Here is a 25,371-nt window from a genome sequence, read left to right on the forward strand (position 1 = left end):
GAATTCCAATGATGAGACACCAGCCCTCCAAGGTCAACGCCAGGACTACCCAAGTCTTCGCTTGTGTGTAGAGACCTTGTGGTTTGAGTGGTAGATTGCTTTGCATTACGCATTTTAGATTTGTTGTGCTGCTCTTTTAGTACAGGGTGGGATCTACTTTTAGGGGCTACATCCAGTCAAGTGAACTTTTTTCAAGTGCCCCAGCCATGAACTATGGCTGATGGCCCTACTCAAAGTTGAATAAACATACTATAATTAAAAAAACGTATTCCTTTGAGGATTTCACATAGTTTTGTGATGTTTCAGAACCAGAGTGCTCCTCCACTTCCACTTATGTTTCATCTCACTTAAAACGCTGCGTAAATTGATTCCCCCCAAAATAAAAAATATGCAAGGATACACACCGGTCTTTATTAACATATTAATGCGCTGGAGTCATAACGCAAGAAGAAATACAACTGTGGATCAGTCTTAATGCAAACAGCGTGCCTTCCTACCCCAACTTTTAATGCTGGAGAACACCCCCCTCTCACTCCCACCACCACAAGAAGAAGAAACGCACAAGACACGTGTTGTCACCCAAGTTACTCCAAAAAGGAGAGGGGTTGGGGGAGGAGGTTTTTGGGAACTCCTGAAGGCCTGACTTCTCCTCTGCCGTCATTCAGGCCTTGGGGCGTGCTCTTCAGTCGGGCCGCCTCCCCTCAGTCAGAGTCAGAGCTGCTAGAGCCTCCACAGTGCTGAAAGATAGAAAGGGTAACAGGTGAAACAAGCCATTAAGTAGGAGGAGGCGTGGCTATCATTAGTGCAGCAAATGCAGTGGTACCGGGACACACGCTTATGAGGAGCCCATTCTCTTCTGTGTGGTGCGTTTATGTGTGGCATTTCAAGGTTTATGTGTAACACTTTGAATGACCGTCTATTGTGACTGAATTATTCATTTTGTCATAGGTGATGGTCCTAAAAGGGACTTTAAAGAACTGCAACAGCTTGAAACCATCTAAAACAGGCCATGTGGATAGTGATATATCAGACCTGATCCTGGGAGCCACAGAGCATTCATAAGTTGAACCTAGGAGCCTATCCTGTTCCGTACTATACTATGCTATGCTCTACTATGCTACGCTATACTATGCAATGGTAGGCTAGGCTATACCATATATACTATGGTATACAATGCTATGCCATACTATACTATGTTATGTGATGCTATGATATACAATAATATACAATGTGATGCTATTCAGTACTATGCTATACTCTACCATCCTATACTATCCTATGCTGTACTCTACTGTACTATACTATATTATACTGCACTATGCATTACTGTTAGGCTATACTATGCTACGTGATCCTAGACTATGCTATAGTATGCTATGCTATACTATACTGTACAATACTATAGTATGCTGTACTATACAGTGCTATGCTATACTTTAAAATAATGGCATAACTGATATGATGCAAACAGGCTTGCAGTGAAAATTAGTGGTATTTCAAACATATATAAAGGACAAAAAAACTCCATGTCAATATGGAAAAAACTAAAATCCTGATTTTTGGAGATGGAGGGACGGAATTTAAATGGTATGTGGGAAAGAGAAGGATGAAGAATTGACAATGTGTCAGTATTTGTGTATGGATTTTACTTCAAGATTGAATTGGATGACTAATTTGGAGGTAATTAAAGCTAATGCCGAGGGGCCCTAGGTTAGATTTAGGACCTGATTTAGATATTGGCTGATGGGTTACACCATCACAACGGTGACAAATATCCCGTTCGCTGAAATGTAAATAATGGGATTTAGATTTCGGTGGATGGGATATCCGTCACCTTTGTGACAGAGTAACCCGTTCACCAATATCTAAATCAGGGCCTTAGTCTTGACATCATATAAAGCATTGGTACAGACAAAATGGCTTTATGGTTCAGAAATTATGTATTTATGTGGGACAAGGAATTGGAATAACATTCAAGGACAGTGCCTAAAAAGGATATTCCATTTTCCCGAATCCTTTATGGTCCAGGCCATAATGCTAGAAACCAGGCGAACATCCTGGTCATGCCTGCACTGAGGTTTTGTGATATGCTATTGGTGGCAAGTGATGTAAAGATTTCATTGTGGTACAGGCATGAAATTACGAAGAATGAGCGGAAATGGGCCATCAATGTATGAAGTACACTATCAGAGGTAGGGAGTCGGTATTCGTTTAGACTCTCCAGGTGGGATTGCCGTGCTGAACTGTAAAAAAATGATATATGTGCCAAAACCGAATCTATCTCTGGAGCTAGGGATATTATTTATGTTAAGAATAAGAAGTCCACTGCACTATGTTGGGAGTCCTGGTAGGATTATGTCTCCTGTCCCCATTTTACAGCATTAACAAATACATGTATGAGGCAGGACATTTTCAAATTTCGAATTGGAATGGATCCTTTGTATTCTCATCATGATATAGCCACATCACTAAAGCAATCTGATGGGGTTTTTGCAGCTGTGGATTAGAAATAAAATTTTCAAATGTGCATTTTTTAATGGATTGTTTATTTTTTTAGATCTGTGTGTCGAAATGTTTTCAAACCAGCTTTACTGAAATATGGGACGATGGAACATCAGAAGGCACTGAAATTTTTATGTAGAACGGAATTTTTTTAGGTCACCTGTTCTGTAGGATTTTACTTAAAGGTTATTCGGGAAAGTTTGAAAAATGCTGAAAGTGTATAGTTTTATTAGGAGGGTTACATTTTATGTAATTTATTTAGGATTGGAGAGATGTGGTGAATAGCATGCCGTGATTATAAAGATATATATGTATACATATTTAGATGTTTTCTATAAAATAGTTTTTCAATTGTTTGATGGTCTACAGTCTGACTATACATATTGTTAACTGTATACTATGCTATACTACTCTATACTATGCTATGCTTTACTGTACTATATCTTGCTATACTATACTATGCTATATGATACTATGCTATACTATACTATACTATACTATACTATGTTGTGTGATGCTATGCTATGCTATACAATACCATGCTATGCTATACCATACTATGCTATACTATGCTGTGCTTTACAATACTATGCTATACTGTACTATGCTATCCTATGCTACGCTATGCTATACTGTACTATAATGTACTATGCTGTACTATACAGTGCTATGCTATATTACACTATACTATGCTGTGCTATGCTATACAATGCAATACTAGCCAATGCTATGCTACACTGTACTATACTATTCTATATTATGCTATACTATACTATTCTATGCTATACTATATACTATGCTATGCTTTGCTATACTGTACTCAATCCTATATGAAATCCACGTGAATCCATAACAAATTCACACTGGAAAAGAAAGCGTGATTTAATTGCATCTCTGCTTTTCAGCTTGATGTATGTCTTAGATTCCTTCGCAACCCAGACAACCACTAAGGTAAAGTTTAAAAGAGTGCTGAAGCTGCACAAAATCACTCAACAAAAAATCTCAAGCGCTTGTCAAATCCAGGAGCCTACTGGATTCTGGTTAACATCACACAAGGGGTTTGATTGAAGGAACACTCAGGTTGACGGCCTCCAAGGACATCAAAAGTTGAGTGCAGTTCTAGATCCAGTAAAAAGGTGCAGTATACGAGTCAATTATAATTGTTGAGATACAAAAAGTGTGCTACTGCTAAATGAAATGTTACTTCTGTTGCACTCTGCTGGAGACTACACATTAACAGTGTCACTGGGATGAAAACGTAGCAGTAATTTATGTAGGGGAAAAGAAGATATGTCCTAAACGCAGGTCAACTCAGCTTGGAGTACTTCTACCATGCTAGGATGTGGGGGAGAGGATGTGGCTTAGTGGCCAGAGCTGCCAACTTAAATATGAGACTGGGGGACCAGGTTCAAGTTTCGGCTTTCGCTCAACATTCTGTGAAGCTGGGCAAATCACTAAATCTCCCCCGTGTCCAAAAGAAAAAGAATGTGTCCTTGTGTAATGTAACTAGTGCTCATGTAAAGCGCTCCTGTACCTTCTGGTCCAGTTGGTGCTATATAAAACTGCAAAGAAATGCTCTTAAAGTTCAAATAGAGGTGCTTAGACTTGAACCGAGAGCATTCAGTTCCCTTAATGTGTCCATTAAATGTGTAGGTCTCGTTTCCAGAGCTTCGGCCAGAGGAGAAAAAACTCTGTGGGGGCCAACTCGCGGCCTATGTGGTAGAACTGAGAGGAAACGAAAGGGGAAATGCAAGACCATCCTGATGAAACTATCATAAGGGTGCACTAGCTTGATGCTGGGGATGGTGCGTTTGCGTGATATTCTGCTCCATATTTTTGAGGTGTCCTTGCATTAGGTTCTGTGGTTGGATGAAGTTTGTTGCCAGCTCCCCCGGCCCCTCTGAGCGTGCAGACTCACTGCATTGGGCTCTGATGCTGACAATGGTTTAATAGTGAGACCCGCCCCCTTTTTCTGCAGTGTTCACATTGGCGCGCTGGCCACAACCACGTGCTCACACAGAAAGTCTGACTCGCTTTAAAGCTGAACCAGCCCTTTGACTGAGCAGTGGGGGAGTACGAAACACCCCCTTTCTGCCACCACTAGCAGGTGAGAGGGAACGGAAGGGCCAAATTACAGGTGAGCACCGAATGGAAGATGGAGGGCAGAAGTTAAATCAAAGCACAGACTCCATCACAGAGGATAACTAGGCCCAACCGAACAATGAATGGTGACTGAGGTGCCCAACTGAGTATGGACTATTGGCTGACATATGATGAGGGATACTGGGATACTGATATATGAAGGGGAGACTTTAGCACCTGACGTCGGCTGCATTATGATGGGTCAACTTGGTGCACGATGGCATTCACTGGCTTGTGGTGTGGTACCCAGTATTTGTTGGCAATGTTTGGCTTATGGTTGTTGGGGATACCTGGCAACATGATGCCAGTGACTGGCACATATTTATTTACTAAAAAGGAAAGGATGGTACTTGGGGAGAAAATGTACGTGTTTACTAAAATAGACAAGCAGATCTTTCAACAAAATTAGTGAATTAGCAAACAAAGGCAAGCTGATACTGACGGCAAATTAGTTGACTTGCTAAAAATGATAAGGTAATCTTTGGCAAAAAAATGAATCTATTTTCAGAAAATAACAACTGGAGGCTTGGGACAAAACAGAACTTATTTAATGAAAAATAATGCTGATGTTAGGGGATACTAATGTATTTTAACAAAACTTGAATCAGGAAGTTGTTTGGATCAGGAAAAAAACGAGTATGTTTAACGGAAATGATATTTGTCATTTTGGGACAAAATTACCGCATTCCATTCTATTTCAAGCTGACATTTAAATGAAGCGTTGTGCTGTTTTACGGGCAGTATTGGTGGTGTTATGGCATCATTCCTTGGTGGAAGAGGGCACTTGCTGCTGTGACGGTTATCATCTCAGGACTAATCACGGGTATTGTACGTCCTATATGTGCATCTTTTTATGAATGTCACCTGAACCTGCCTCTGTTGAGCTTTAAGATTTGTTCAACTTTCGGGCAACTCCGGTTTCTAAGGCCTGAATTTTTTTGATTTGTGCCATTTCTGTTTTTCCCATCCTTCATCCTTTATGCCGATTTTATGACATATGATATGATCTACAATCTATTTAGAAAGGACAGGCTGGGAAATGGAAGAATTCAATGAAAGTAAGCGTTTTAGATTTTTTTTAATATCAAATTGCATATCGAGATTATTTGAACTACATTGAAACATATAGATTTTCCTTGTCTGACATTATCCTGAAATTATGCGAAAAAGATATAACTTTTATCAAATTTCTTTAGGAAATTGTGTTTCAAAATGCATTATTTAGTTCTGTTTTTACAAACTTCTGCTGGAAGGTGATCTGTTAATCCCTACCCCATAAAGGGAGCAATGCTCATTAGTGAGGCCATGAAGTTGTTTGGTGTTTCAAGAGTGATCTTTCAAAAGCGCCTAAAAATCCTGGATCATTTATGAGTAGTAAAATGCACAATTTAGCCCCCAAGAAGCTTTTCTCTTCAGGAAGATTAATCACTTCCATTGCTCACTCTGTATAACTCCTCCCCAAAACCCTCTGGGCTTGTCGAGCTTCCCTCACTCACTAGGCACGTGTTACACTCCTCAGGCCGGATTCACAAGTAAACCTTTACTATTGTGTAAGTTTATGATTTTTTTACGATTCACAACGCAGCTTAACTAGTAGTGTCAATGGGACGGTCTATCTTTTTATGCACTCCACCACTAGTGTGGATGCTCCGCAATTATAAAGATACCACTCGTGAAATTCCTATGTGACTTGCAAAAAATCGTAAATTTACACAAAAATATAAGTTTACCATTGTGAATCAGGCCCATCCATGTCAGATGGATAACATCTGACAGGTAGAAGCCAACTCTTTGAACACTTGCACATTTGTAATGTTATTGGATCGCCATGTGGGCCTTTTTTCTTTACAATTGCAGAAAGGGATACAACACCATTTTTCATAACTAAGTAATAAGTAGGTCTTGGGAGGGGTGTAGTTTGGTTGTGCCTCCCTGCCTTCCACTCTGCTTGTATTGGAATGGTTATAGCACGGGAAAAAGGTAAGATGTCTGCTACTAATAGAGAAATAGACAATACTTTATGAACATTGGTATGCTGAAAAGCAAAGAAAGACTCACAGCTGGAACCACAGACAAACAAAATTAGATGAAAGCTGTAGGGAGAATTCGTCCTTCATTTTCAAGGAGTTGTGTGAACATGCAGATATAGCATGAACCCTCCTTCACACACAGAATTACAAATGGGCAACAGTGAATGACAGGAATGTTTTTAACCAAGGGATCTCATTATCATCAAATAGACAATGAGACCAAAGCTCGAGCTGTCAAGGATGTCACTCAGAACACCAAGTTGAAAAACATCCCCTTTGTTTCCCATCTTTCCTTTTACGTTTGTGTGCCCCCCCTCCATTTCATCTCTCCTTGCTGTCATCAGTAGTGATGTTCTGTACCAATTTTTGCTTCTCTACGCAAAAATATATAACTAATGTTGTGAAACTAATGATTGTCCAGTGACAATTAATGGTGTCATTGTTGATTAACAAATTTTGGTTTATTTATCCCCCTCTCTACTTTGAATTGTTCTGACTCCCCTTAGTTGGCAGTGGATAGACACTCATTTTGTCACTCACCACGATGATGTAGCAGTAGTGAACAACAGAATTCAGAATCTAATATTCATGCTGCTGGATCTCTGCGAGAGCATTACATAACATAGGTATCCCCTTCAATCAGAGCTTTGGGGTGTTCTGTACCTTGCCTCCGTGCTTGTGTTGCTTGTGCTTCTTATGGTTCCCATGATGACCACCGTGTGGATAACCGCCATGTGGGTGACCACCATGGGGAACTCCACCATGTCCATGATGATGTGGGTGACCTTGATGAGGAGGTATGCATCCTCCAGGATACATTCCTGGCGGTCCGTGGTGACCATGTTGCCCACTTCCATGACTTCCAGGGTACCCAGCAGGGTAACCTCCCATTGGCGGGGGCACCACACCAGCTGGATATCCTGGATATTGCTGCCCAGCTGGGTATTGGCCTGGATATGCTCCAGGTGCAGGTGGATAACCCTGGGGATACTGTGGTGGTGGTGCACCAGGCATACCTGTTAAAAAACAGAATGACAAGATTGAAATACCTTCATTACTTGGCATTTTAATAAAAACTCTTCTCCTGCAGCATTTCTTGACTCACCACCTAATACATCCAGATAGTGATCTCTGCCCCTTCCCAGTCACACACAAACCCCCTACTGCCCCCGATGTGCCCAGGAGACAGGTACTGCTGCAAAAAACAGAGCTCATTGTGTTATCAACAATTGCACCCAAAATCCCACACTGCCCACCTGTTCAAGTAGCATATGAAATAACCAGTATCTCCTGGGCACATCATGTGACTAAACAAGCAGAGAATGCATGGGGCTGAAAGAGATGTATCAAGCAACAGCATACATTGTGAAACACATCTTAAACTACATGCAACATGGTCCAAACATGATATTCATTGGCAATTACACCCAACAGTACCAATGCCCACCAACATTTCTATTCTCTCTGCTGGGTAATACTACGTGTACCATTCCAAATGTGCAAGAAATTCTGCACATTCTTCTGATTCAGCCCAACAAATCCCAAGAACACTATCCGAAAACTCATTGAAGTGACACAAACAATAACATGGGACAATGGCGACTTACAAAACTGACAGCAAATCTTCACAAATTCAGTCAGTCTGCAGTGGAAATCTCAGAAGACTCATGGAAACCTTCAAGAGAGGTGCCTGTCAGAGGGCTGTCACTCATGCACCCACACCCATCTCTTCACCTGTATCGCCAGATGACTCGGGAAGGATTATCCCCTCACTCCAGGTCCTTACAGGCACCTTCTCCTGTCCGGAACATTTCTCCTACACATCATTGATTTCAGGTGTTTTACTCTTGTTATTTCAACGAAAGTAAAACAAGAATAACAACAGTGTCCTCATTGACTTGGGAGAGAGTATCATCCTAGACATGGGTGAAGTTACACCTACTTGGTTAGCAGGCGTACCTGTAGTTACACCCGCTAATCAAGTGTATGTTTTTTATGCAGTTATTGGGGGTGCAGCATGTGACACTTCACTAACTAGAGAGATAGACTGAGGAAGGGATTTCGGGTGTGGCCAACCACACCCGTACAGGAATGAAATGAGCATTGCTTGTTGTTGTGTATTTATATTACACACAGTGACTCAAAGGAGCTCTTCGGCAATAAAACCATTAGGGTTGGACATAGGTAAATTGTGCAGTCATCTACTGAGTATGCCTCAGGCCTGTCTACAGCGTCTGGCAGGCCACAGGAAGTCCTCCGAGCTCCGCATTACCAAATTCCTCTGGCTCACCAGGGGCTTCATGTACGAACACATTTCCCCATTGACACAGAATGGGAAAAACCCTTTGCTACATCTGGCCCCAGGATCCCAATGCAGTTTGCTTCAGCGCCTTTTGGCTGAGTAGTCTTTTAGAAAATACCACTCAAAATCTCCATGGCCGAGAGCTAATCAAAACCGGAGGGCTTGTGTGAAGCATTTAAAGGAACAACAATGGTTAAAATTGGTAGAAACATTTATTTCTCCAAATCTGACCGTCTAGCGTCTCCAGAAATAACTCGTCCAGAAACAGACCGCGAATCAAGAGGCAGATGGCGCCACCAGGTAGGTGTCCAGTGATTTAGGACTGAGGAAGAAGACCCCGCAGGTGGCTCCGATGTGGCCCACAACCAGACACAGGGCACGAAGGCTTGAGCATCATGGTCATAGCCAGAATTATTAGGAATGTATGATTCTTCTCCAACCCAGATGAACAAAGAATAAAAAGTCGTCACACTGTACAGCCAAAGGGACAATGGTGCAACGAGTCTGTACAGAGAAAGACAGAAGGAAAACAAAAGGTAGGGATTGCTTAAATTCATGATAAGCCTGGGATAAGTGTTCTACCGATGCTATCTGATTGTAAAAAAAAAAAACAGAAAAAGAAGACAGTGGGGAACAAAGGTCAAATAATACATGCACGTGATTCATGGAAACCAACTGAAGGATCATTTTTACAACTTTAAATATTTGGCGAGTCCCTCTATGGTAAGCGAAGGTCCAAGTAAAATCGCCAAACAACAGCACAGAAGTGTGCCAGAACATGGCTGCTGTGACCTCTGATGTCTCAGCAGCACAGCCGATCTCACCTTCATATCACACAGCAAGAAGACCCCATGAACCTTCAGATTCACAGCAGCATAGCTGCACCACCAACGATCTGCCCATGTGTTGTTGGGGGAGAGCAGTGGAAATACAGCAGCCCTTCTGCCCTGACCCTACGAACGTGCCCTAAATTATTTCCCTGCCCCAGGAGAGGTTTCACTGAATTGATCGATTTCTCCTAGTTGGAGCTTTTGTGCCCAGGCTCTGAAGTGTGGGAACCCATGGTTGTTGGCTCTATAGCTGCATTATGTGGCCTGAATAATGTAAAAGAAGAAAGACCCTAACACATATGTCTGTGGTTGCTTTAAAGAGGAGTGCTTTATTGATCATTTTGTTGATGTACACCACAATTCTTGTACTTCTGATGGCTGCATAGAAGTATGGGTATGGTTTCCATTGTTTTTTATTGGTGATAACATGGTGGTAGAAACATGTAAGTATTGCTATTATTTTGGTGACATCCTGGCAAAGTCAATAGGCCTGCCTTATATATGTTAATTTGGTACCTTGACAAAGGCAGTACACCTACTATATTAATATAGCCAGTAGGCTTGCCACATATGTAATGACACCCCATTATAGTGTGATGTTACTTCTGGGAAAGGTGGGGGTATTGTGATGATGGGGTTCAGGACATACGAAGGGTGAAATGTGATCTGACGGTGTCACCAAAGGTACTTCAATCTACCTAATGTATATATTTGTAATTACTGCGTAGTATTAATTAATGTGTGTAATAAAAGTATTTTTCCTTTTACAAGGAAAAAGCACTAACTGGACAATAATTCACTGAGTCTTGTTGTTGCGCACCAGTAAATTGGGATTGATAGCCCACACCACCTCACCTTGGACGGCTCTGCTTTGCTACTCTGAGAGAGGCAAGTGCTACAATAGGGTACTTCATTCCCAATAAAAAGACAATTGTAGACTGATTACTTGTGCACGATTTACATACTATGCAACTAATAACCCACGTTTGCTGCTGGATTTCCCTGCCCGTGTGATTGCACTTTTGGCCCTCGGCTGGGGTGGGACTATGTCTCCTAACTTCCCCTGGGCTAGGGGAGGGGCCACTTGGCACTCTTAAGTGCCTGGACACTTCCACAGTGCAGGACACGTTTGCTGCCAGATTTCCCTGCCCGCCCTGATTGCACTTTACTTTTGGCTGGGGTGGGACTACGTTCCTCAGCTTCCCCTGGGCTAGAGGAGAGGCCACACTGTGCTCGTAAGTGCCTTGCTACTCCTGCCGGGTGAAATGCACGCAGGATGCTCCCGGGAGAAGACCGGGGCAACAACGGGCCCATTTGTGCCCATCAGAGCCCGGAAGAGGCTCAGCTGGGCACACCAATGTCCACTACTGCAAGGATCATGGCTAAGAGAAAGTCTAATGCCATTTCTGTGCCAGCTAATGAGCGTCTGGCGACTGGGACCCTTACTAATTACCTGACAACTGCAATGAGTTCCATTAATTCGGGGATTGAGAGTGTGAAGGAAAGATTGGGAGTAACTAGGAAGACTCTGCTGCTTGCATCAAGCACTCCATCAGTTAATATAGATATAAGAACTGATGCAGAGAGCTCACTAGGTGATCGGGTCGGAAACTAAATAACCATTGTATTTATGAGGGGGAATCAATATTGCAACAGAGACCCAGCCCTGCTCTGCAAATCACCACGCACATGGTGGATGCACCTAAGGTAGGCGATGAAATGCTCTCAGACTGCTCGTTGACAGAAAACAATAGAACTTAGTGCAGATGTACAGACACAGCCCCTAACCTTTAGTTATGGTGTAAATGTTTTGGGTGGCATCAGCCAGCTGGAGGGTTTCAATGCGAACCTGCTTACTCCTGTACTGACTGCACTTAAGAGCAAAGACCAAGCCCTGAAAGAATTTATTGCGCAAATCCATAATAAGTCACCAGGTCTTGGTGAGCACACGGAGCCTCTGCGTCCAGGTCCAGATGATGCCTTTTGTAAATGCAAGCCTAGCTTAGTTTTTATGGAAGATGGGAGAGGTAATTTGATCAATCAAACTGCAACCAAACAAATAATTACAGATGGCAACAATTTACGATACAAGGAGAGGATCCCTTCTTTATTGGCCAAAGACTCTGACCCCGCACCAACAGATATGACAAAGAATCTTAAATCTTTACAGTTACCTCCATGCACCCGTATGTGATTATGTTAAAGAATGTTCCACCCTTACAGCCAAATTAATATGAATCTAATTCCCAACTAAAGAACAAAGTGATACATTGGCTTAGCACATCCCTTGGCAATGTCAGCAGTGATGTATTACCCAAAGTCACAATAGGTGACTGCAGGGTGTTTGGGGTAGGTAGCAGCCCAAAGAAGGAGGGAAGTGACTGCATTGTAACCAGCTTTCGCGATACACGATTAGTAGGCTATATTCTGCATAGACTGTCTAGTGTCAAAAGGTCCACGTGTGACATACATTTTTTTTTCTTAAAAAAATGAGGCAAAACCCAATAACCCTTAGACCTGGGTAGATAAACATTAAGAACAACTTCTGGTCAAAAAAAGGGGGAAGTATATGCCTTGACTTCCACGGCAAAATTAATTACTCAAACACAGGAACCACATTATTCAATCCGGTATCCTTAAATTAATTCATATGTTATTTCTTTACCAAATCGTCCACTATTATCTTTTGGTTTAATCACAAATTTCTTATGGTTTGTGATAAGAACAAGGTGCTCCTAGAAATGTAAACACAGTGAACGTGAATATTGTGATGTATAAAAGTGCCAGTGTTATATACAATATATACAGAAAAGTGGTTAAAAATAGAACGTGAGCTTCCAAAAGGCTCCTTCAATCCAGGAGTCCTGAAGTCACTAAGTTATTTAACATCAATCCTCAATAAATGTATTTGTTGACGTTTCGACCCTTTATACAGACATAAATCAGCAGCATGTCATCATCAGAACTGGAAATCTCTCTACTTTGGTAGCACCTATCAATTCAGATTTGTCTAATTTATTTTTTAAATTTATTTCTTGGTAGTGAATTCCAAAATTATTGATCGTCTTCAGCAGTCAATGACATCAATCACAATGTCTTACAAGTACAGTCTTGTTAAAGAAGAAGCGCCATATCTTTAGATTCTCCACCATATGTTACAAACTCCACGTCATCCCGTCAAGGCATATACTTCCCCCTTTTTTTGACCAGAAGTTGTTCTTCACGTGTGACATACAGCAGGTGCTGTTGGGCTTTTTTCTATAGACTTGGGCAAGACACATTTCCCACCCTGCCTCCCCCCTCGATTCCTGCGGTTACTAAGTCCTTCACCATCCTGACACAGAATTGTTTCTTTCCTCTTACAGGTGTTGATTGACTGGGTTGCACTAGTCCAAGCTCCAGGACAATTGATGGGCACACTGGGAAACTCTGTACCAGGGCGGACCAAAATAAGACAACTCTAGGCTGCATCAAGGGCAATTTCACTCACTGGGCTGGCCACCCTTATATCTCACCTACTTCAAAATCTCAAGTGATAGGCACTTCTATTCAGCCCCTTAGCGACAAATGTAATATTCCTGATGAAGCTTCATCTCCTGTTGACCCCTTCATCAGTGAATTTGGGTTTCCTGCCGGAGCTTCGAACTCAGGAATGTCACTGAATTTTGGAACAAGTAATGTAGCTGCTGCTCATGACATGAGTCTCCTTTTTTTGAAGGTTGCTGGTGTTTACAGCAAACTGAATAATATCAACTGGGTAAATATGATAGGTGGACATCAGACTGCGTGCCTTCAAGAGACGTGGCCCCCAGAATAACATACAAGTAAATGGTATTTATTCAGTCAGTACCCCTGCTATTCCTTTGACATCTGGACATCCCAGCTGTGGTTTGTTAACTCTAATCAGTGTAGCTACAATGGCCACGATATCTAAGACATTCCTAGACGCTGTTCATTTCCACGTAATTTGTGTATCATTTTCTGGGCTACCGCTTGTTGTATTGATTAATTTTTATCATAATAACTTTGACAACAAAAAAATTTAAATTGCAGAGTCCCTCGATCATGCGCTTGCTAAGGTAATGGAAGGTCTGAAAGAAGATTATGTTATATTATGGGGAGGTGACTTTAATTCTAGACTGTACCCCATCTCAACAACCTTTTATGAGGGACAGCGGACAAGGAATCAACAAAGCGCTCACACTTAGAACACAGTCCTTGTGGCAACATGCTAAATAATTTGATGGTGACCTACAATCTTATCCTCAGCTTGGATTTGGTTTGCAGTGAGGACATTAGGCAGGTAACATTTACTGGAGGGAGCACTGTGAGCCTGATCGATTACATTGCCCTATCGAAGACATGAGAAAGGAGGGTATCTAAGTTATTCATTGTACAAAGCTCCATAAGTGATCATAACCCGTTAGCATTGGATCTGCATCTAGGTTCCTGACACTGGTCCACAATCTGGTGGTCCCTCCAAATTGAGCACACTAGGAACGGAGGTGTGTGACGCAAATAGTTCTGGTGAGCTTTTATCCTCATTAGTGGGGGAAAAAGGGAGCAATTTGAGGTATGCCAAGGCTATCAACCTGATCCATTAGATGTATTGGGGCTTATACTGAAATATGTCACAGGCAACTGAGATGAAGATGCTACCACAGTCATGGGGAGTCCCAAAGTCTAAGAAATGATTCAATAAATCCTGTTCACAAGCACATGGCAGCCTTCTACGGGCCATCAAAAGGTCACCAAGAAACGCAAAGGAAGTAAGAACCTAAAGGTAATTTTATAAGAACACAATTAGGGCAAGGACAGACAAGATTAGAAGAGAGGTTTGGGAACAACTAAGCAATGCATGTGCCGCAAACAATGTGTCCCAATTCTGGTGAACAGTGAATGCACTTTTCTTTGAGAATAGCGCTGGCACCAGTATAGATGTGACCATTCCAATACATATTTGGGTGACACACTTCACCAAGGTTTATGATTCTCACTCTTTGGCAAACTCTGATAGTAGCATATGGAACATGACAGATAGTCCCAGAGAAGATGACCAGATAATAATTTCACTTAATGATATAACATCAGCAGTGTAGAGATGTAAGAGCAATAAAGCACCAGGACTGGATCAATCTTTTTAAGAGCAACCTTGACCTTTGAGCCCCAATTCTTGTAAATGTGTTGTGCAGTGTGAGTCGTGTGGGTCCTCCTAAATCCTGGTCTAGAACAATTATTGTACCCATATTCAAGGAGGGGGACAGGAGAGACGCATGGTGCTATCACCCAATATCTCTTCTTGACTCCACGGCCAAGGTGTTAGGCAGATTACTGCTAAATCGACTGGAGGACTGGTTCACTGAGAAGGGTATCCTTATGGCTGCATGGCTTTAGACAAGGTTTGGGGACAACAGATCAGTGTTTGAATCTCTTTCTGCTAATGAGTAAATATGTGTCTGCCAAATGGGGGTGTCTTTACTTAGTGTTCATGGGCCTCAGCGCAGCCTTCAACAATGTTATCAGTGGTAGGCTATAGATAATGCTGGTAGCAAAGGGAGCTGATTCCAAGATTATTCACCCACTCTCCCAACTCCACAAGGATGTGGAAGGCAGCATCAGATTTGGCCCCAATGAGGAATGCACACCACCAATAAAGAGGGGCATCAGGCAAGGGTGCGTCTTGACCCCCTTCCTTTTTAGTCTTTACATAAATGGTCTTGACACTTATTTGTTGGATGTAGAGGCTGATCCATCTAGGGTAGGGACTAGGAGGTTGCCAGTCCTGATGTATGCTGACAATTGTGTGCTTATGTCAGGGCTGGGATTCCAGAGGCTGTTAGACAGATTTGTTGCATTCATGTCCGACCTGGAATTATCAACCAATGAAACTAAATCATTCTCCATGGTGTGTGACCACCCCTAAAGTAAGACGGATTCTTGACATATTGGTAGCACCAAATAGCAGCGTGTATCTACTTTTAACTATCTGGGGGTCCCTTTTGATATATGAGTACATGGAAACACCTGCTGAGTGTGAGGTCCACGCAACTTGAACAGACTATTGCTTCTCCATTCAAGTTTGCTTTTAAATTAGGGTCCTCGCCACCGGAAGCTAGATTTAAAATCTATAAGGCTATATCCATATTAATCGCTCTTTATGGTGCAGGTGTGTGAGGGTACAATGATTCCTCAAGTCAGAGAAAATAACTTTTAGCAGAGATTACTCCCACTACCAAGAAGTGTCCCAACCCTAATATGTCATGAGGAACTAGGCCTCCAGTACCTGGGAGATCTCACAAAGATAGCACCAACCCTGCTGTGGCTCTCAGTTAGGCCCAGGCCCAATGCCGCACTTAGCCAAATGGTAATAGCTGACAGTCTAAATCTAACAAAAGTTCAAAATAATAAATGGCCGGTACATGTGAAAGAAGATCTGCAGGCAATTGGAAAATCTGCAGTTGCTGCAAACTGACGTGGTCCGTCATACAGTATATAGATTTATTGCAGCTGTAGTAAAACAGCATAGATTGGTTGGGAAATGAAAGATGATCTGGTGGTAGTAATCTATTTACAAAGTTCCAAATGTGGAAATGGGCTCAGATATGTCAGCAGTACTATTTGCTTTGGAACTATCTGTCTTTTTTATATTCTATTTCTGATATTACCAATGAATTGTTTTTTTTGTTGCGTATTAATACATTTAGTAGCCCTATGCTGAGTACTGTTCACAAAGGAGTCTGGACTTATATTTTAAATATGATAACTTTACTCTTTTGATTTTACTACATAAATTCAAAGGCAATTTGTGTGTATTCTTTTAACCGAATAAAGATTGACTTGACTTGAACCCAATTTCTTACAATATGCCCTATTAAATTTCTATTTTTTTCTTTTTTAAATTTTTGCTGCACAAGACCAAAAAGCACTTATTCTCTCCGTTGGAGTTACAACAGCGTACTGTTTTACAGTTATCTAGCGTAGTGCGTTTTATGTCAGAAAAACAACTGAACTAATATCTTGCTACAATAATACTATACACACAATATTGACCACCCACATAGTGGGAACATAAGTGCAAACATATATTTTCTATTCATAACTCCACATGTACGTACTTTGAGTATATATAACGTCAAGGTACATATATGTGGAGATAAGTATAGTAAATCTAGATCTTCCTTTAGATACTTACCTTATTGATATTTTGACTACAATATTATTGCAGCAAAATAATAATTACTAGATATTCTAGCACCTTATTGTACATGAAGACTCTGGGGTATATTTATGAGCCATTTGCATCACTTTTGCACCACATTACGTGGTGCAAGAGTGGCACAAATGAAAAATAAGATTTATGAAGTCACGCATGGCCATCTTGCATGGCCCTGCCTGGCTTCATACATCTTGAGTAATGTAACACAGCGCAAATTACTGCCTTACATTACTCTGTACCAGGGAGGTGTTTCCATGGGTGTGGCATGGGTGTTTAAAAGCAACATCCATGGATTTCGATGCATTCCCAGATTTACAGGAACAGCTAAACCTGTGAATGCACCATAAAGATACACGTCCCTAGAGAGGCGTAACAAGGAGAAATATCTTTATCTATGATTCTGCAGCACACCTAGAAAGAGGAAAAAGCCTCAGGGGATTTTGTTTGTGCAGGAAGGTGCCTGTTCCTGCACAAAAACAAATCTGCAGGCAACCTAGGCGCCCTTGCACCATGCTGCAAAGTTGCCTGCATGGGCCCTAGGCAGCCCATTGTGCACCAGCGTGGGGGAAAGGACAGGAATAGGCCATATTATCTTAAATACAGCTCACCCCACCCTTTCCCAGTAACACAGAATGGCAAGGTAACTTGCTGTGCTGCACCACTTTTTCATATTTATGGTCCTCTGTGTGGTGAGGTCAAACTGAAGATGGGTCTAATTGCAGCATTCTGGACCAAGTGAAGTCTGGAAATCGCATTAGATGGCAAACCAGTGTAAAATGCAGTAGTCTATGCAGGAATGAATTCCCACTACTATGAATAGTTGTTTTTCTTTGAGAATGAACAACAGTTCAAGAGCACTATTTTTAACTCGAAAAAACAGTTTTTCTATTACATTACCAAACTGAGCATTCAGGGTGATGCCTGGGTCGAAGTAGAACCCCCAACTTGGGAGGCAACTCTGAGTGTTCCATGTCTTTGATGTATGACTGACCCACAGCACACACAGCAATACGGTTACTAGGATGAGCGGATCACAAAGCAACACAGCCATTCTGTCCTTCAACTCTCGCTTGGTATGTAGAGCCTACTGCTCAGAGGTGTAGGCTTAGTGTCAAAGTGTCCACCAGTCCTACTCAGCATCTCCAGGGCTCTGCATCCTCGCCTGTGAGGACAGCATAAAGCAAGCAATTAAGTTATCTAGGCCCATATTTATACTTTTTAGCGCCGCATTTGCGTCATATTTTGACGCAAAAGCAGCGAAAACTTACAAAATACAATTATGGGCCTGATTTATACTTTTTGAGTGCTGCATTTGCGTCATCTTTTCACGCAAAAGCGGCACAAACTTACAAAATTCAATTATATTTTGTAAGTATGCGCCGTTTTTGCATCAAAAAATGACTCAAATGCGGCGCTAAAAAAGTATAGATCTGGCCTTAGATTTTGTAAGTTGCACCGCTTTTGCATCAAAAAATGTCGCAAATGCGGCGCTAAAAGGTATAAATATGGGCCCTATTGCACAAAGATGTGAAAGTGACAATGGAGCACACAGCCTCCTGGAGACATGGTTGTGAATGGACTGACGGCAGATGCCACAAAAGACGGTTTTAATTGCAGAGTTAGCATCCCATCCCATACCTAACCTAACCCCAACACCCACAATCCATTCATCAACCCACACGATTCACCCTATGTCTACTCTAGCCCATTCCTCTCAGAAATGTTCTGTTCCCACCCAGGCTTCTGTATAGCAGAACTCCCTACCTCTCCACGTGTGGAAACCATGGACTGTGGCTATCTACAGCTCCTGGCAGGAATATCTCCTACCACGCTCCCCTTTTGATCTGTTTGGAAAATTAACAGTTTTATTTCGGTTACTGAGAGGGAAGTGTGAGTTAACTCACAATTGCACTAAGGAATGTTGCCTCCTCTCAAGGAAATGAAATCTGTCCAATATTATTAAAGAAGACACATTCATATGTCCCACGAATAAATTAGCATCAACTCAATATCACTGTCGCACTCCCATTTGACTTCTTTCACTCCTTCTTCCTCCTCTGCCATATCGAAGGACATCTTCATGCGTGCAATCTAAAATCACCCGCCACTGGAAGGCTGTCACTAAAAGCAATCTCCCACAGGCAGGAAGGAGCATTGAAATGGCAGTGCTTAATTTGAGCCAGTGGTTTCTGGTGCGGGGCACTGACACTTATTTTTGAGGGCCGGCACTTGTTTTTCTGTCACAAGCATTTACTGCGAGCAAAAGAAACATATGGGAAAGAAACAAACAAGAAAGTGTCTCAAAGGGAGAAAGATGCAAGAGTGAGCTGAAAGGGTAGGGAGTGGCTGTAAACAGATTAGAGGACCCCGAGATTGGGTTAGGAATACGCTGCCTCAGTATTCTGTGCTTGCACTTTTAATTGCAGCAGCCCCGAGTTTCAAAGAGAGCTTTAGGCACGGCATGTTTTTATTTACAAATTAAACATTGGGAAAAGGGAATTGTTTCAGCCCAAAAATTGGAAATGAAAGAAATAATACATTGGAACAAAAAGAATGGGACAGAACAGAGAGTAAGTGGTACGAGAAATAGTTAATTTGTATATAAATAATAATTCGAAATTAATTTAGATTCCACCAGTAGATGACAGTGTTGCACCATCTATTAATTTGCTTTTTTTAAAAAAAATTCAACCTATTTATGAGTGGAAATTTTAGGAAACATTTCTAAAAACACACACACGCTTGCTTACACTCTCTCTCTCTCTCTTTCTCTCTCTCCCCCCTCCCTCACCCTCTCTCTCTGAATTAAAACAAAGGTTAAAGTGACATTATAGTTAGGCCTTGTGTAAAATCTGTTTCAAAAGAAATAAACACTGAAATTCACCAGTTACAGTTAATTGAGGTAATTATAACTAGCACCCCCGCTATGCACTGTTTATGACCTCATCTGTGACATCACCTATGACATGGTAAATTACATCAAAGATGACATCTCAAATGTCATAATTGATTATATTTGTGAGGACATCATACAATGATTGTGGCATCCTTCAGTAGGGTTTTGGCTTTGAAATAATTTTGCCCACTACGGGTATGAACAATTTCCTATTCATATTAATGATACAAGTCACTTAAATACTTCACATAACTAGGTGCTGGGCCACCTTACTTGATAAGGCTTATCTAAGCCGGAACGCATAGTCGTGATGCACGTGAATAAATGAGTGTTTTCAGCTGCAGAGTGTCGGGTTCTGTAGAGTCTTACTTGTTTGAACATAGTGTAGTGGCGGTGTTTGTAAAAGGTAATAGAAAAATCAGAAAAATGTCCTACTCATAAATAAAAAGTGAGAACAAAAAAAACCTGTAGATGATGCAACACTGCCATCTTCTAGTAAAAACGAAATTAATTTCGGTATAAAACTGAATTGTAATCCGAAATAAACGTAAAACAAACATTGGTAAATCAATAGCTCTGGCTTTAATGTTAAAGCACGTGCATACATGGCAACATTCTAGGAGAGGAAAGTGGGAAATTTAAAAACACATTCGAGAGATTGTACTTCCCCCATTCACTTCTAATGAAGCAGAGGCAATTTCAGGCAGAAGACAGAGAAAACAAAGCCATTGTTGTCTTGATTAAAATCTTGAGTTGCCTGCCTGAATAGAGTCTATTGGCATGTATTCACGTGCAAACCCAGGCCTGAACAAGCGCACATTTGTGTATGCCTGAGCATGTGCACATTAGCATATTAAAGCCATACATAGTTAACAGCCTCGTGGAGCTTCATTTTATGTGGAAAGGAAAGCAGGACTATATTGAAGGCTCTACCACCTTAATTATAGTACTGTTTTTATTTCTATTTCTTTGTATTTCTGTTTGATGGCAAGGGGGACTTCATTACAGTCCTGATTTACCTGAGTTTGCACATATAGCAATTATGGCAAAATTGGTGCTGCAAATACCACAACTGCTCTATTTGCAAATTCAGAGAGGACAAAAAACAGAAGTGTAGTATCAGGGCAATGGTGCTTATCGAAACCACTAGTCTGACTTGTAACAGCTCATTTGTGGTCTATATGACTACCTGTCCCTGTGAGTTAGTACGCACTGGAAGTCCGATAGGCCACCTGATGCACAAAATACAGGAACACAATAGGAATATCTACAAGGAGGACTTGAAATGTCCATTTACTCTGCACTACACTAATCAGAATGAACACCGTGAAACATTTGCATTTTTTGCACTTGAGTACTTACTCATCAGGCCTGTGGGGGAATCGTGAACTAAGACTCAGACAAGGAGCGAGGTTATGGATAATGATACTGGGCACAATTAATCATGGTCCAAACAACGAAGCTGCACGACTGGCTACTAAAGAGACTAGAACTTCTAGGGAGTCAGAGTGTGACAACATATATTCAAGAGATGGTAATTTCTCTAAACCAGACCCCTTTTTCCTTTTCTCCACTAAAGTATGAGTGGCAGATGTCAAGAGATCATTAAAATTGTTCGGAACTTAACAATGGCCTATCTTTAAGTTGTATTTCGATTACTACGATGATCGTTTCACAAATATTCTTATAAATATCTCTGCCCAAATTTATGTCTGTATATTTAGTGCAGCATGGTCTGATTGTTATCCACTTCAAAATTTGTTGGAATGTCATTGACCACTGTTTAGGGATCAATTTAGGGGAATATTTACAAGAAAGTGGCTCATCTGTCCTGATGAACCACTTTTCTTGCGTTCCACCTAATGACACCATGGTTGCGCTGTTTTTACAATACAGCACACCATTGCGGTCATTAGGACAAAAGCATAACAATTTTTTACTCTATTGTGGCGCTCAAAAATGTTGATGCTAGTGCAGCAAAGCACAGGGAGGCCCAATGATTAAAATGGGTGCGTCATTTTAACACCAGCTCTGAGCAGGCGTTAAAAATGATGGAAAAAATAGCGTAGTGAAATGTTGTACATTTTACTCCACCATTTGTTCGGACCTCCCTGCTTCAGAACAACCCACCCTTGCATATATTATGCCTGGAGCAAGCATAATGTGGTGCAAGGGGTTTCAAAGTGGTGCAATGTAAGCATTGTGCCAATTTGTAAATATGGCGTAGGAGAAAGGCTTCCTTAATCCTACCATAGCGTAAAGCAAAATGACGCTCTGGCTGCGCAAGGTAGCACTAGCGGCTTGTAAATATGACCCTTAGCATACTAAAGGTGTGTCTCTTAGATTGTGTTGCATATGACTTGCTTCTGATAATAGTACTTGTTTAGGGGCACACATTCACAACCACGTGCCCAGTGAGTTGTAAGAGCACGTGTCGTAGTTTATGCATTAAAGAATCTCCAATCGAGGGTCAGAGACAACATCCCAGATGATGATTTTTTAAACACTGTTTTTTCTTCATGTGGTAGTCCTTCTCATGAGCTATGACATGCAGTCTGATTGTTTTACATTGGCTTCTATGACTGCCAAACATCTGCATATACTGCATGAACATATATATGTATGTACTGTAAATAGATGCATTGATCTTCAGAACATGAACCGATAAATGTTTCGCAATCTATGATATGTAATGTATATCTCTTTTATCCTCGTATTTAACAATAGTTCAGGGAGAAACTGTGATGATCACTCTTCTCTTTACCCAATACCCCTGATTCAACACTGCATAGACATCCGTCTTCCAAGACCCTGATCTCTGACAATTCAGATATTATACATTTTTTCTGCGTGTTTCCAGCCTACCGATTCTTACCTCCATGGCTAGCCCACCAAGACTGACCCTTTCTACTTCGAACCTGACGTATTCAATGGCAGTTCATAGGTCATTACCCCATTCTGTAATATACAATTTACTAAGCTAATTGTTACAGTTGCAATGATTGCAGCATGCAAACTCCTGTCCCCGCCTCTAACTAGTTGTATCTTTCTTGTTGAGCGCTATATTAACCTTGAGCACTTGAGAAGCCCCAGGTGCACCATGCCACGAGGGGCGAACCATGTGTCGGCTGTTCTTACACTATATACATGTGTGTCTGTTTTGCTCTCCCTGATCTACAAGGGTTTTCCTGAAAATGTATTAAAGGAATTTGCTGAGCATTTTGAAGTGCTGAACTTCCTTCAAATGCCATGTTACGCAACTATGATAAACCTAGTAGCATGCCAACAAGACAAGAAGTTGAGTAGCACAGCAACAAGGAGGCTCTTGTAGCGCCATACCTTAAAACATCTAACACTATCAAACTGTGCATATATGACTGGTCGCTATATGTCAAACATCGCTATATGTCAAACATATATTGCAATTTTGTAAATGACATACAGGATTCATAAGGCAATAGTCTGTTAATAAAAGCAAACTTTAATTTTAAAGTGGGTTACCAGAGCATACTACTGCAGCAAGGGGAGTAGGGGGGCACTGCCAAGTGAAGCCAAACCTGGGTGGCCTTGACCTGAGATGATCCCTGAAGGAGATGGGGTTGATAAGGGAAACATAAAGAGTATGGCTGGGTTCTGGGATTAACCTGTTGATACATATGTCACTGCGGCTGACATCCGGTGTGAGCTCTGGCAACTCCCATGAATTGTGTTGTGGGACAATCAGCTTCTGAGTCCTGTCTGCTGTATTAGACAGCCTTTTGTGAGGAAAGAAGAAAAAGAGTAGTTTCCACTTCAAAAGAAACAGAACCCCAACATAAAACTTCAAAGACTCTGACTCTAAATTACATTTTGGTGTCTGGAAGTGGACTGTAAGAAGGGGAGATTGTGACTCCAAACCTTGTCATCTGACATGGAGCGAGACAGGCTGTGTGAGGAGGGGAAGCTACGCAAGACTTCTGCCTGTGACCAGGTCTAGGGTAAAGGCTGCTAGTCTCCCTGCTGGGTGAGGGGACATCACCTAGGAAAACCAAGACCACCTGTCCTGGATCCTGAAGAACCAGTGCCTGTCTGCTTGCCAAGACCAGTGTGCCCTGTGAGGAAGAGGAGAGCACTGGGGAGTCCTGCCGGGAGGGCTCACTGAGTGAAGTGTGAGGGAACTGTTGTGTACTGAATGGGAAATTACCCTTGTGCAGTGCTGGCTCAGCGACCCCGATTGCCAGGAAATGGCCATCGTGGACTGAGCCATGAGTTGAACACTGTGCGGGACTGGACTAGCCTGTAGCACCATACTGTGGTGACCCTGTATGCCATAGGGGGCCCCCAGTAAGTTGGTACTGTGAGAAGAGCTGAACCATCTTGGCGGGGGTGCTGGTACCAGGGAAGTCAGAGTCCATGGTGTCAAGTACAGCGGAAACCCCATATGCTAGGAAGGGCTGCGGGTACCAACATTGCCGAGGGATTTAGTTTGCCACCGGCTGAAGAGACTATGGCTACATTCAGCAGGTTGGACCTGCACTGCAGGACTGCAAGGGGACTGCCCCTGATTGACCACTGATGACTGGCAAGGACACCATGGATAATGTTGCACCCTCACTGGGCTCCAGTCGGAGATGAAGAAAGGATTCCCCTTATCCCACCATTGATAACTTTGAGGATGGCGTTGACAATTTCGCACTCTCTCTGGTGTCCAGTCGGAGGTGAAGAAAGGATTCCCCTCCCACAGCTGGGAGCTGGGTAAAGTCACCGTACAGCAGTTTTGTTAGCTGGGAACTGCTCTGACAACTGAGAGAACTCCGGCAGCACCTCTCAGAAGAAAGAGCCTGCAGCACTGTCAGGTGCTGTTGCGTGGGCTGCAGACAGCCTGACTACTCCAAGCAGAAGAGGACTTGTGGGTGCTCACACAGCCAGCACCCGCTGCAACACTGAACCCTTCCATGCTGCATGAGCAGGTAAGACATGAACTAGGCTGGTTGGGCCCTGGGACTTGCTGCTGATAGTGTATTGGCACCATAGACACTTTTGGCTAAGACCTGTAGGGTCAAAGTGGAACTCATGAGTATTGGCTAATACTGAACATTCCCTGGATGCGGCCACAAGTGAATAGAGAATAACTCCAAATACATTACACGAAGGAGGGTGGGAGAGGTATTTGCTCAACAACTACTGAGGGCTTGACCTCAAGGCAATGTGTTGGTGCTTCTGAATGTTATATTCCTTTGCATGTGTCAAGTTAGAAATAAAATACTTCTTTTTCTTATGAAAGCTAGTATTTGACTTGACATTGCTTTATTGTTTGTACTGTTTGCACTTTGAGTTATGAGTTGTGTTCACTGACCTGTATCTACACTTCACCCCTGAGTGAGCCTCGACCACAGTTACAACTAAGAGTCAAGAGCAGAATGGGTACTTGGCCCAGCTGAGCAGAATCCATATTAGGTTGGATCAGGACATCA

The 25,371-nt window shown here is 42.1% G+C and overlaps 1 long non-coding RNA gene across 1 annotated transcript in view; it reads right to left on the reverse strand.

Annotated features, from left to right (window-relative positions):
- Nucleotides 1–392: 392 nt before the first annotated feature.
- The window catches only part of LOC138285497 (uncharacterized), a 46,484-nt gene continuing 21,505 nt past the window's right edge, over nt 393–25,371 (reverse strand). Inside the window, exons 3-4 of the long non-coding RNA XR_011201602.1 lie at nt 7,338–7,690; nt 393–737 (exon numbers count right to left, since the gene is read on the reverse strand). This is a non-coding gene — a long non-coding RNA (uncharacterized lncRNA). The remainder of the gene's footprint in view (nt 738–7,337; nt 7,691–25,371) is intronic.

This window comes from Pleurodeles waltl, chromosome 3_1 (assembly GCF_031143425.1).
Source record: "Pleurodeles waltl isolate 20211129_DDA chromosome 3_1, aPleWal1.hap1.20221129, whole genome shotgun sequence".
Classification (NCBI taxonomy): Eukaryota; Metazoa; Chordata; class Amphibia; order Caudata; family Salamandridae; genus Pleurodeles; species Pleurodeles waltl.